Genomic DNA, 15,380 nt, shown 5'->3' with positions numbered 1-15,380 from the left:
TTTTATAGAGAAAGCAAGACAATAGCATCAAATTCGGAAGAGAGGTGAGGATTGCAATTGAGATGAAACTAGTGGATTGATGAGAATAGTGCCAGGTAATCTGAAGAGGAAGATGAATGCGGGAAACTGAGGACAGGGGTTATGGGCTGAATAATAAAATATATTAGACTTAGTCTTAGGGATAACTCAATTAAACATTTTAAAATTATATTTGAGGGAATAGAGAGCAGAGCCAAAGAAACAAATCAGCAAGACAGGCAGTGGTAGAACTAGGACTGGAGCCATGTTTGTTTTAGCACACATTTGTTGTGCAGTCACTTGAAAGTGGGTAGCAATTCAAGGACGAAGATATGCAGCCAGGCGATAAAGGTTTCTGGGCTCAGAAGAGAAGGACAAAGAGTGGAAGTAGTTGACTCTGGATATCTGTTGTTCAGTAAGAAAGCACAGCAGGAATGAATAAACGTAACTGAAGTGGCTAAGGATTGTTGAAGAGTTCTGTCTTTCTCTACTGAATTTTTTTGATAAATTATTTGAGATCTTTGTGATACTCACTTAATACAAGTTTTTTTTTTTTTTCTTTTCGTTCCTAAACCAGCCTGTAATTCTTCAGACTTATCTGAAACTAAAAGCTTTCTTGAGATGACTACATGGTATAATTGAGTGAGTGTGGCGCCATGGCACAGCTTTATGGGCAACCATCCAGTGTTCTAGGGGATGAGATGACAGACCTGAAAGTGAAGTATTTTTGTCTATGAAAAAATTGCATTATGGTCTGGCAAATCAGTGACTAAGTCCCATCTTTGAAAGGTAGTCAGATTCCCAACTGCGAAGAGAAATAATAATGATGCTGGTGTCTCTGGTTTGTAACTGTAGGATCATATAACAAGGTGCATTTGTGTGTGTAGTGTGGGATCTTTGCCCTCTTATGCCCACTCATATGTGGGTGAGAGTCATAGGTAAATTATAAACAGTTTTTTATAAGTCACTTGATGTTAAAAATCTTATTAATTCCATTTACATAGGGCAGCATGACTGCAATCAGCTTTAGAACTACTAAGATCACAGATAGAGCTCGATTTGAACCCACTACTTTATGTTTCAGTTTTCTTATCTATAAAATGAAGATCATTATAATAATGTCTACCTCACAGTGTTTTGGGTAAAATAATATATATAAAGCACTAGCACAGGATGGGTTTATAATAAGCAATTTTGTTGTTATTGGAACACGTTTGTGTTTTCTACTGGTGGTAAGAACGAAACAGAAAAGGAGACAAAGATAACTATCATTTATTAAGTACCCATTGTGAGCCATATGAATTATTATAGATTATCTCATTTAACCATCTCAATAGTGCATGAGATAGGTATTATTCTTATATAACAGATTCAGAAAGTAAGATTCGGAATGCCATATTTAACTTTCATAAAGTTACACAGCTTATAAGTGGTAGATACAAGATTGGAAACCAAATGTTTATCTATTTTGAATAAATAGCATGAATTATTCTTCTCATTTGGAAATCAGTTTATGGGAATAAAAGCAGAAAGGTCGTGTGTTTCTATATTGATTTAACAAGGCTTTACTAAGCATCTATTTCAGTTGACAGAAACATTACCAAAAAGTCCCATAATCCATAGCTTGATCTCTGGCCTCTAGGTCTTCACAGTCTGAGGAATAAACATTATTATTTTTTGCTGCCACAGAGAGACTTCTCCTTCCTCTAAAGGAGGGAATTACTTAAACAAGCCCAAGCAAATGGAAACTGTCACCTGCACAACCAAATCCGCCTGTCAGCCAGCCAGAGTCAGCCGCTGATTGCACAGCTGACATCTGTATCTCATATTAATCACAGTGTCCCAACTTGGCCAGAGACACACAGACTCAGACAAGGAAGCAACACATAATTCCAGCTCCTCTGTGGTTCTTTCAACTGTCTATCAGAAATGCATTAGCATGAGTATTACTAAACTGATATATTCGGGAAGAAAAAGACCACCAGCAGAAAAGCCAAGAACAATCTTCTAATACATGTTAGATGCAGTCACCCTTCTTGTTTAAGGCATTGTTCTTAAAATTTCATACATGTCTGTACTGAAAAGTTGTGTATGTGTTGTAGCTGTGAAATATTGTCTCTTAGTTCCCCAACTCATATAAACAATTCCTTCCTTGTTTTTTGGAGTGCCTCAAATAGGTATACCAAACTCTTGAATATGCTAATAGCATTGACAATCAAGTTGAAAATACACTCTGCTTTGAAAAAAAATGAGCTATTTCTTAGAGTTCTCCTCATTTCATTTTTGACACTCTTGATTCCTAGACAGGGCTTCTGTTCTGAGATATATCTTTACATCCTATTCCTGAATTTTTCTATTACATTCTAAGCATCCAGATCCTGTCTTCCTCCTCTGAGTGCTATCCTACCTGCTCTATTTAGATCTAAGGTTTTCAAGCATGCATGACAGAATATAGTGAGGTATTAGTAAGAAGATTTTTTTAATAGAAGGTCATTAATTTTTATAAATATCATATATGTGTATATATCTGTGTCAATCTATATTGTATGTGTATGTCTACTTATCTGTGTATTTGTCTCTCAGGAGAGAGAGATGGTACCAGCACTTGGAATGTGGGCCATATAGTCACATCACTACAGAAAATGAAGCATCTTCAGGGAAGCTGACATGCAACAACAAGCAGACATTGAGAGCGGTATGTTCACTTACTTGCTCTCACTGTATTGAGACACTGAAGTTTATGTATTTCTGTTTAAGTGGATTTACATATCATATCATCTAGTGGACTTTAATTAGCCCTTGTAAAAGCAGAAGACTGCTAAAAAAGTTTCTGTAAGGAATCTGTGGTTTGACCATAATTTAATAATGCTAGAACAAATAAACAAGGGAATGGCTGAGCTGATACATCCCTGCAGCATCTCTGTCAACTGTAGAGAAAAAAATAATTACTGCCAGTAGTATCCAATCAGACAGATATTAGAAAAATTAAGCATACATTCTACCCCTGTAAAGGAGACATTTTAATTATAGTTAATAGAGTAACTGATTTTCAGTAGACACTTGTGCTATGCAGAGAATATTTTTTAAATTGGATATTCTGAAATGTCACCATAGGTATGTGATTTTGTTCAATTTATGCTAATCAAATAGACCTCTATTTGGATACTTTAATAACTTAGAAGCAAAACACAAAACAAACTTAAAAACATCATTTTATGTCAAATGTAAAAATGTTGTATATACAGATTTGATTTATTTGTTTAAAATATCAAAGTTCAATTTATTTCTTCCAATTTACAGGAAAAGTTATTGACATCAGAGAGGATAAAGAAGAATAAATAACTTCAGTGTCTTACATAAATATATGAATACAGATATTCAGAAAGTACAGTGAAGACATAGAAGAACTGATCAGTTCTGTCACAGGAGCATGTGGGTGGAGGATTAAAACGAAATTTTCACATTCTTAAGTTGACTCTTTAAGGATGCATCAAGGAGATGATGGAGAAATTCTTTCAGAGACAAAAATACTAGGTGATCAGCCTTTGAAACACACTGATACATTCAATAGGGTAACTGCCAGAGTGAAGCTGACAAAGATTCTCTCCTTGACCAAACTCTACTCAGGCTTCCTGAATGTTTCAACTAGGCCTCAACTTTTAGACTCCCATGTTTTTGTCTGTGTTGTCTAATTTTGGCAAAAATTCTGCTAAGCCAATTCAACCAGAACACCCACCCTTCATATCCGATCGCCCTCAATACCTAATCAGGTTCCTCATCCTCCACCATCCCTCAGATGATGTCTGATCACCTTAGCCTGCCTTCAGCAAGAGTCTCGTTAGATCAGTTTAGCCAGAATCTCCATTATGTTGTTAATGTTTTTGATGTTTTCTCTTAGTAATTTTTCATCCACTCAGCCCCGCAATGCTCCTGGGCTATAAATCCCCACTTGCTCACTTGTATTCTAAATTGAGCCCAGTGCTATACTCTTCTCCTCTATTGCAATAATCTTGAAAAAATTTTGTTTTTACCACTTTAACGACTTTCCAGTTCTGGTTTTCTTTGACAAGCACTGCTGAAATGATGCTTGCTAGGTGTAGGCAATGGTTAGAACTGAAGCTGGAGAATTAGATCAGTTAATCAATTTCACTGTTCTAAAGAATATGACCCCTCGGCCAGACGCAGTGGCTTATGCCTGTAATCCCAGCACTTTGGGAGGCCGATGAGGGCAAATCATGAGGTCAGGAGTTCGAGACCAGCCTGGCCAACATGGAGAAACCCCCGTCTCTACTGAAAGTACAAAAAAATAGCTGGGCATAGTGGCGAGTGCCTGTAATCCCCACTACTTGGGAGGCTGAGGCAGGAGAATTGCTTGAACCTGGGAGGTGGAGTTGAATTGAACCGAGATTATGCCACTGCACTCCAGCCTGGGCGACAGTGCGAGACTCTGTCTCAAAAAAAAAAAAAAAAAAAAAGAAAGAAAAAAGAATATGGCCACTCAAGGTTTTAGGACACTGCCATGGTTAGGTTTACACCGTGGAAAGACCACCCAGGCATAAAAATAGATAATTGTATAGGAGTAGCCAGTTAGTTTGGAAGAAGAAAGCCCTGTAAGAAGATGCTTGAAATATTACAAGATAACAGATACTGAACTGCTGAAAAGAACTTGAAGCAATGGTGACAGCGATAAAGGGTGAAATGGAAAATAGCAAACAAATAATTTTTGATGTAGCCCACACTTGGCTGGGCCAAAGGAGAAAGGTTATGCTATGAAAGTTATGCACGAGAATCAGAGTCACTCTGTTTAGGCGTCTACATTAAAGACGCAGGGGTCAAGGCATTTGGGTCTAGTTATATTATTCAAAGACACTCTCAGAGATCACAGCTCATCTACTCACTCCTCAGAATTACTTTTTCTGCTTTCCAAATATAAATGCTAAAATTTATCCCATGATTCCTGATAATATCATGATCATTAAATATATAGAAACAATGGCACTAGGCAACACAGAGTATTGCTAAAGCTTGCTTGCAGGGAAATCTGAAGATGTCTAAGCAATAGAACTGTTCTAAATACTTTTTGAATGATCATGTTTATGTAAAGACATTCCATAGTAAACAGTGGAAGCACAATCTGTAGTAACATTCCACCTTTGATAATAATGGCATGTGCCATGCTGTGAGTGACCAGGTGCTAATGTTGCATTGGTCCAATCTGTGCAGCATAGGCAGGCAACTCACTGTGACCCAGGATAAAAAAATATCGTCAAAGGTTAGATTGTGCTGAAAGAATACCATAACTTTTATGGAATGAAGATCACTTGTTACAAATGGGAAATACTCAATATGTACAGGCTGGTAAAAAAAAAATGAAAATCTAAGGTATAACAGAAGCAAGTAGAAGATGTAGATTATCTGTTCAGAAGAGCTACTAGACCATTCTCAACTTAAGTTTTTCTAGTTGTGGCAAAATCCACATGCCTGGCTGAATTTCAGCCTAGGTTTCCTGATCAATTATTTTCTATCAAATTATAACACTGTCAATTTGGAGAAGTGTGTTAAAAATTCTGATTTTCAGAGCGAGAGTTAGGAAAATGCCTGTGTTAAGTCACTACAAATTTTGAGTTTTATGTAATATTTTTCTATTTCATGTGAATTATTTTGTCCATATGAAGTCATGACTATATGTATAACATTCTTCAGATGCATTCATATGATATATTTATACTCTACAAAGGGCTTTCCAAGATACATGTTCTACAAAAAACTAATTTGTCATTTCTATCTTCTAGGCCCAACTTTTTTAAATGGTGGTGCTATTTTGAATGAAAGATGTCTAAACTCTGGAAAAATCTTTAAGACCGCTTCTGAAGATTCTGGATAAAATGAACTTTAAGATGATTTTGATGGGTTGTTTGTTGCAATTTATGTCCACTCCACCAGGGGGCAAGAGACAATATAGGAAGGAAGAGATGCAGTTCTGAATTTTACAGGCTTATGGAGTAGACTAATGTTTGGAATGCCGTATGGTAGGTGATCCAACACCACTGCCTTAAGAGTGGAGGGTAAAAAAGGGCTAGCTGGGGAGGCAGTTGTCTGGGAAAGCCCTTAGGAAAGGTGAACATTTGATATGGTCTTGAAAGATGAGGAGAGCATGTCAGTTAGAAAGACAGGAGAATTCCAGGTCAATGGAATACTTCATCCAAAACTAGAGATGAGATCTTCGATTCTAGCCTGAACCAGCCACAATGAAAGCTCAATTTGACTATTTATGGCCTTTGGTGAGGCAGTAAGGAAGGGAAAAGCCAGGTTATCACATAAGGACATGCAAGACAGGAAAGAGGAACTCCAGTTGGATCAGGACAGGTTTTGTATGCCAGGCTCAACAAATGGAGACTGATTTCCTTGACAAAGAGGAATAATTAAAATTTTTAAGCTGAGAAGTAATATAATCATAATGACCATTCTGACCTCAATGAATAAAATAGAAGAGATACTAGTCATTTGGAGTCTCATGAGAAGGTTAACCCATTCATGCCTGAGGTTGCAATTTTTAAATTTTTGCATGAGTAAAAAATCAGATGTTGGCAATGACCTTGAGCAGCAGGATACAAATAACCCCCACATGCTTAGCATTCCAATAACGGAACACTAGGCACAAATTGGTTTTAATAACATAGGTGAGGGTACTTAATGAGTTCATATATTATTATATCTTCATACTTGTGAGGTAGGTATCATTTGCCCTTTTTGCAAATGGAGAAGCTAATAGTGAGTTGATGTAAACTGTCTATGACCACTAAGAAATTGAAGATCCCTCAAGGATCAGCCACTAGAACCTCCTGTTATTTATTTATTTTTCCCAACAACTCTGACTTCTTTATTTTTCTCTTAGCAGAAAACAGAAACATGAGAAATAAAAGTATCTATTGGAAATTTTTTCTTCAAAAATGCTAACAATTGTTATTTTAAAATATTTTTTCTAGTATCTTATACACTTTATGCTTCCAATAATATACTTAAAAATTCAATAAAGATTAACTTCTAACAGATTATAAATGTGCAAATGTATCTAACAATAAGACCTGTCACCTTCTCTGTTAATGTATAAGTAGCATTCCAAACTGAGACATTCACAGAAAAAATAAAAGCTATTTTCTTTTTACATAAAACTCCAAAGGAAATTATAAAATTGCCTCTAAATTTCCAAGGAGACTATGCTCAATTTCATTTTGTTGTGGGAGGAGGGAAACACTTGATAGCAGACATTCAGGTAAAAACCTCAATCTTGTGGAAATTCTAAATACAGGGAATTATAGGACAACCTGGGTCCCTTGAAGCCTAGTTCTACAGGGTTTTATTTTTATATCGCCTGCATATTAATGCTCTAACTCTCATATCAAATAGAAATAGGCTTGAATATCACCTCTCTCCATACTAATTGGAACCCTGAAGAAGTCACATAGCATTACTTTTCTCCTTTTGTTCATCTCCACTGATGAACAAATGATATCATTTAGTTCATCAAAGGTCTGTTTTGAGGAGTATTTTAATCCGTATAAAAGACTTTGTCTAATATCTAGTCCAAAGTGTATGTTCAATGCATTGTAGCTGTTACTGTAATCACTCATTTAGAAATCACAGAATCAGAGCTAAAACGCACTCCAGCAATCATCTGAGCAACCATCTGATTTGGGTATTTAAAAAAACTGAGGTCTACACAGAAAGTGTTTGCCCAAGGTGACATAGCCGGGACTCTAACCCAGATAATTTAGATTCTGGTCCGGTGTCCTTTCTGCTATTACACACCAACTTCAGTGCTGCAAGATATTACAGCAGATGTGTTGCGGTTCTGTCTGGCGTAACTGTGTGTAGCTGAAACTCAAGCAATTTGGATGTGCCCGGGGAATGGGTGAAATCAATGAGTGAGACTCTTACTCTGGCATAGACTGAAGAATGAAGCACATGTATAATGTGTAATGCTCTCTTTCACCTTTGTGTTCTTTGGGATTTATGGATCTTCTTTCCACATGGGAAGATGACTTCTTTGAAAGACAGGTAATGTGAGACACATGCCCTGAACTCCGGAGTGAATAGCAGCTGAAACAGCTGCTGGAGCCCCTATCCTGCCAGCAAGTATCCCCTTCATCTTCAGGCTGACAGAGAGCTGCTGGCTGCATCTGATCTGTCAGCTGCTTCACTCCTCCGGAATGAGCAAATAGTCTGTGCCCTGATCTAAGATGAGAAAAAACAGCAGCATAATCACTAACAACTCTGCCACTGACGCACATGCAAATAGCAGTTTATAACAACATAAAAGAGGCATATATGTAGCTGGCGCATAATGATTATATTAAACAATTTTATGGATAAGTGCCTGGCTACTCTTTGGGATAGAAAAAAATAATCTCCCATCAGGCTCTACCTACAGAAATATCAGCACTAATAATTTTCAGTGGGGGAATGCTTAGCTTTTTCAACATTAGCAATACTAAAAATAAAAAGCGATAATAATACTCTAAATGGAAGTGGTACTGTAACAATTCAGCTGATATTTTCTGCCCAAAGTCTTTACAGTTGACAAGTCACCTCTTACACTGTATTTTATTTTTATGTGTTAAGTGAGACTACTGACTTAGATAATCTCTGAAGTCCCTTTCATTATATAATATTGTAATTCTGAGCTTAATTCTTCTATATATCTGAGAGAATTTCTCTATGATCATTGTACTAGCATATAATAGGTAGGGTTCACACTGATTCAGGAAGAGTATTTTAAAAATATTTAATATTCTCAGGCAATTTTTCAGAGCTGTTAAAAACTATTTAGCCTTCTGACGTGGAAAAAAACAATAGCTGTATCTAAGGATAAAAAGATGACAAGAAATAGAGTAATAACAAAAAGACTAGATTAAAATATTTCATAGCTTCTCAAACAATTCTGTATGCCATATTTTACATGAATGTTACAAAATTCAAGGAAGTAGGTATTTTCTTCATTTTTTTTTAATCTGCAGACTGGTAGTGGAACTTGCCAAGGACATACAGTTTTAGCCACAATTTAACACTAGACCTTCTGGTTTCAAGTCCAAACCTCCAGCACCAGTCTATGGCTGTTTTCTTGATGACAGGGTTGGTATTCTCCACTAAATTCATGCTTTTCATGAAAAAATAATAATGTCAAGTTCTCTACATTAGGAACTGCTATGGTCTGAATGTTTGTTTTCCCCCAAAATCCATGTGTTGAAGTTATAACCTCCAAAATGATGGTATCAGGAGGTGGGGCCCTTGGTAAGTGATTTGGTCATTATGTCATTTTATTAGAGTTTAGTGCCTTGCCCCTTCTTCCATGTAAGGACACAGCAAAAAGACAGAGGTCGATGAACAAGGAAGTGGGCCTTCACCAGGCACCAAACTGCCAGCACCTTTGTTTTACACCTCCTGGCCTTCAGAACTGTAAGACATAAATTGCTGTGGTTTGTAAGCCACCTGTCTATAATACTTTGTTATAGCAGCCTGAAAGGGCCACAAATTTGACTCATTTAAAATACATAAGTGCAAACATAAATTAAATGTAAGCTTTATATTGATATAAACATATATAGCAAAAGAATATAAATAGGTCTGGAATTAAAAAATGAGAATTCTAGTGAGGATACTTTTGGGGATGGAGAGATGGAAATGAGATTGGGATGGGAATCATCTGGGAGTCAAATTATATTTATATTTTTTAAAAGAATATATATTTTTGTATTTTTAAAAGTATATATTCTTAACATCAGAATATATTATATATCATATATATGATATATATCATATATGACATATATTATCTATAGTGTTAACAGAATATGTTCTTTTATATATAAAAAACATATAAATATATATTCTTTTAAAAAATACAAATTTATATCTATATATCATATATAGATATATATAACTATACATATATATATAAGATATATTAAGAATAAGCCAAGCTGGAAACTGGCTACCTAGTGTTTAGTATATTATTCCATATATTTTTTCTATAGGTTTAATATAAATTACTTTTTTTTTTAAGTAATACATGATAAGTGCCCACCTGTTTTCCTGCAACCTAGCATCAGCATCTATGCTTTGAGGAGGAGACACAGAAGTGCCAATCCCAACCACTTCCATATCACAATACCTGGATCTTTTTGTGTGATTTTGTTGGGATCTATAGTTTGTGAGTTCAGATGGCTTAAGAGCATAATGCTTAAGATTATTAGAAGATAAAATCACCAAGAGATCATAATCATGAAAGATTAAGGTAAATGGAGCATAAAATATTAGTTATTCAATAATTCGGCTATTTTCTCACTAAGCAGTGCAATCGGAATAGGATAAATTTCTCCCACCAGCAAGTAACTATTATTGGGTAGAGAATACATGAATATTTAATATACTATTATTTATAATTGTCTATTTACTTGATTTTAATGAAGTGTTAAGCTCTTTTTCATGCACAATGTGGGAAAATTAGGGGATTTTCCTTTCCAGATATTTAAAATTTAGATTAGGGGAACTTAGGATATTTGAAGAAGAAAAAAATTGGAAAAAAATCCTCAATGAGAAATATCTTTAGCAAAATGAGTCTTTCTGATAATCGAGGAAGTATTTATCAGACTAAGATAAATCTTAAGCATTGACAACTAGATCTAGGTAAGTGTAAATTAATGTGATATGATACTGATTTTCAGTCATAAACAGGTATTTATAACATGGAGATGAAAAGATGCTAGGCATATTTTAATATTTTTTTCCTTCTGCTATTGTTTCCGGTGCCTAGAGGGTGACAAAGGCAGAGGCAATTTGTTTCAGTTTACAAGGTATTTGAATTTTGATTTGTAGTGTGTTCACTCCCCTTACTGCCTGGAAGGTTTCTCAATGTAGATATCTATTTTGTTTCATTCTAATAATTTATGCCTATAACTCTTGCTTGTAATCATGATTCTTCTCACACCACACAGTGATATTGCTATACTCTGTTAAGTCTGTCCATTCGCAGAATGTACAATTTTTACTGGCCCAAAAGAACTTGAAAACTGATGATTACAACTGGGACAGTTTATATTGCTGCAAATAAAGTTGTTGTTTTTTTTTTTCTGTTCCTCTTGACAGTGGCAGCTTGACATTTAAATTTAACTAAAAATCTTAGGTATTACCAGCCTTTTAAAAAAATGCTTTAAGAGAAATTTTAGGTTCACAGCAAAAATTAAGTAGAAGATACAGAGATTTCACATATACCACCCAGTCCCCACACATGCATAGCTCCCCCAACTATCAATCCTATCCGAGTGGTACATTTGTTACAATTAATGAATCCACACCAACCCATCATTATCACCCAAAGTCAGTGGTTTACATTAAGATTCACTTAACGTTGCAACTTCACTTAGTTTTGTACATTCTATGAACTCAAACAAATTTATAATAGCATGTACCTACCATTATAGTGTCATGCAAGGTATTTTCACTGCCCTAAAAATCCTGTGGTGTGCTTATTCATCCCTTTTTCTCCCCTAACTTCTAGCAACCACTGAACTTTCTACTCTCTCCATAGTTCTGGCTTTTTCAGAACATCATACGGTTGGAATTATACCACATGTAGCCTTTTCAGTTTGGCGTCTTTCACTTAGTAGCATACATTTAAGCTCCCTTTATATCTGTTTATGGCTTAATGGCTAATTTCTTTTTAGCAATGAATAATAGTCAATTGTCTGGTTGTACCCATTTACCCACTGAAGGATATCTTGGTTGATTGCAAGTTTTGGCAGTTATGAATAAAGCTTCTAGAAACATCCATGTTTTTCTAGAAGGTTTTTCTGTAGGCCTGTTTTCAATTCCTTGGGTAAATAACAAGGAACACAATTGTTACATTATATGGCAAGAGTGTGTTTAGTTTTGTAGGAAACTGCCAAACTCTCTTCCACCGTGGCTGTATTATTTTGTGTTTCCACCAGCAATGAATGAGAGTTCCTGTTGCTCCACCATTCTTACCAACATTTAGTATTGTAAGTGTCCTGGATTTTGTATCAGCTCTTTTTCATATTACATTTCCATCAAAATTTTTGTTATTTTATGACAAACAGCCTTAGAATACTTTTCAAATCTATGCTTTTCAGCCTATTCAATATCAAATATCACACATCTGCCAAACTTGCAATCCTTCCAGTTCTACTTAGAAAACATCATTCTGTAATTGTTGAGAGGAAAGAAAATCAGCCCTTGGCCATCTCCTTGGTAACTCATGGTTGGGTGACACTCATAATTGTGTAGGTGATCACAGGAGCAACTGGGAAGATTCCTGAGAGAGCTTCCCTGTTGGCTCAACCCTGAGAAAGAAGGAAGCAACTGTATAAAGGGCAAGAAATGTAACTGGACCCTACTGACCTATTTTTCCTATGAAATGAAAGCCTAATATCCAAAAAAAGGAACATCAAAAACTATCTTCCATAGGTCACTAGTGAAAAGCCATTGCATCTAAGAGAAAAAACACAGAAAATGACATACTGTACTCCTCGTAAAAGGGGAGAAAATAAACACTGGACCCAGAACAACAGCTTCAGTAGTAATAGAAGTACCTGTGTAGTTTTTAACTTGGGAGACTCAAAGACACACTATATGATTAAGACTGAAGCTTAAATAGAACATTAAATAACATGTCCCTGTATCTCCCATCACCAGCCCAGCAGTGATTGAGTAAAAGTAATTTTTAATACTGCTAAAGGAGCTGAAACACACACACACTCACACACACACACACACGCACACACACACTCTTTTTAGGTATAGTATAAAGAAGAGACCTAAATCTGACCATGGAGATGAAATTGAGACAAACTCTTTGGCAGAGCAGCTCTCCCAACTTCCCAACCCCCTGCTAAACACAAATTATCACTAGAAGAATTTCAAGACTATGGTAGGTTGAGCGTGGTCATAGTGATAACAGGCCTCAAGCCCAGAACACCTCCTGGCTGGATCTCCTACTGGGACTACTGTCCCAGTAGGGAAAAACCATGCCAATTGCAAAGAATAAAAAGTATTTATGTCATTTCATACTATACTACATAAGATGTCTGTCTTTTAACAAAAAATAATAAGGCGTACCAAAGGGAAAGAAAAACAATACATTCCGAATACATAAAAAGCCAACAGAAGTAGATTTACATGTGATATTTGTTGGAACTCTGACAGGGAATTTAAAATAACTGTGATTAATATGTTAAATGTTCCAATGAAATAGGTAGACAGTATGCAAGCGTGGATCAATAATTTTAGCAGAGAAGTAAAAACCGTGGAAATCATAAGATGGAAATTATGGAAATGAAAATCTTATGAGAGATGATGTGTGCCCTTGACAGTCCCTACAGTAGACTAAACACAATGAAAAAATTAATGAAATTGAATATAGGCCAAAAAAATTACACAAAATGAAACACAAAGAAAAACTATATGTATATAAAAAAAGCCACAAGAATCAAGAGCTGTGAAAAAGCAAATGGTTTATATATATGTTATCAAAATCACAGAAGAAGGCCAGGCTCAGTGACTGTAATTCCAGCACTTTGGAAGGCCAAGGCAGATGTATCATTTGATCCCAGGAGTTTGAGACCAGCCTGGGCAACATAGCAAAACCCTGTCTCTAGAAAAAATACAAAAAATAGCTGAATGTGAGGACACAAACCTGCAGTTCCACCTACCCAGGAGGCTGAGGTAGGAGGATTGCTTGAGCCCAGCGGGTGAAGGTTGCAGTCAGCCTAGACTGTGCCACTGCACTTCAACCTGGGTGACAGAGACCCTACAGTATATGTATACACACACACACACACACACACACACACACACATGCACAAAGGAAATCTATATACTTTAAGTTTATGTTAGTCTTTATGTGCCAGGTGAGTCCTTGAAGACAACAGACACTTGGTTAGTGAATTCTTATCCAGTCTGCCATTCTGTATCTTTTAAGGGGAGTATTTAGGCCATTTACTTCAACATCAATATTAAGATGTGAGGTACTGTTCTATGCATCGTGCTATTTGTTGCCTGAATACCTTGTTGTTGTGGCTGTTTTTATTGTGTTATTGTTTTATAGGTCCTGTCAAATTTATGCTTTAAAGAGATTCTATTTTGGTGTATTTTGAGAATTTCTTTCAACATTTAGAGCTCCTTTTAGCTGTTCTTCTAGTGCTGGCTTGGTAGTGGCAAATTCTCTCAGCATTTGTTTGAAAAAGCCTATATCTTTACTTCATTTATGAAGCTTAGTTTTGCTGGGTACAAAATTTTTGGCTGATAATTGTTTTGTTTAAGGAGGCTAAATATAGGACCCCAATCCCTTCTAACTTGTACAGTTTCTGCTGAGAAATCTGCTGTTAATCTGATACGTTTTCCTTTGCAGTTTACCTGATGCTTTTGCCTCACAGCTCTTAAGATTCTTCCCTTTGTCTTGACTTTAGATACCCTGATGACTATGTGCCTAGGTGATTACCTTTTTGTGATGAATTTCCCTGGTGTTCTTTGGGCTTCTTGTATTTGGATGTCTAGATCTCTAGCAATGTCAGGGAAGATTTCCTTGATTATTCGCTCAAATATGTTTTTCAAACTTTTAGATTTCTCTTCTTCCTCAGGAATGCCAATTATTCTTAAGTTTGGTCATTTAACATAATCCCACACTTCTTGGAGGCCTTGTTCAGTTTTTTAAAAATTTTGTTTCTTTGTCTTTGTCAGATTGGGTTAATTTGAAAGCCTTGTCTTCGAGCTCTGAAGTTGTTTCTGGTACTTGTTCAATTCTATTGCTGAGACTTTCCAGTGAATTTTGCATTTCTCTAAGTATGTCCTTGATTTCCAGAAGTTTTGATTATTTTTTATCTATGCTATCTATTCCACGAGGATTTTTCTATTCATATTATGGATATATATATTTTAATTTCTTTAAGTTGGACTTCACCTTTCTCTGATGCCTCCCAGATTAGCTTAATAATAGACTTTCTTAATTTTTTCTCTGGCAATTCAGAGATTTCATCTTTGTTTGGATCCATTGCTTGTGAGCTGCTGTAATCTTTTGGGGCTGTTAAAGAACCTTGCTTTGTCATATTACCAGAATTGTTTTTCTTGTTCCTTCTCATTTGCGTAGACTATGTCGGAGGAAGGATCTGGGGCTCAAGGGCTACTCTTTAGATTCGTTTGTCCCATGGAGTGATCCCTTTATGTGGTGCTCTACCCCTTCTCCTAGGGATGGGGCTTCCTGAGAGCCAGAATGCAGTAATGGTTATTGCTCTTTTGGGTCTAGCTACCCACCAGAACTACCAGGCTTTGGATTGATAATGCGGAATGTC

Source organism: Symphalangus syndactylus, chromosome 6 (assembly GCF_028878055.3).
Source record: "Symphalangus syndactylus isolate Jambi chromosome 6, NHGRI_mSymSyn1-v2.1_pri, whole genome shotgun sequence".
Lineage (NCBI taxonomy): Eukaryota > Metazoa > Chordata > Mammalia > Primates > Hylobatidae > Symphalangus > Symphalangus syndactylus.
This window is presented reverse-complemented; position numbering follows the sequence as displayed.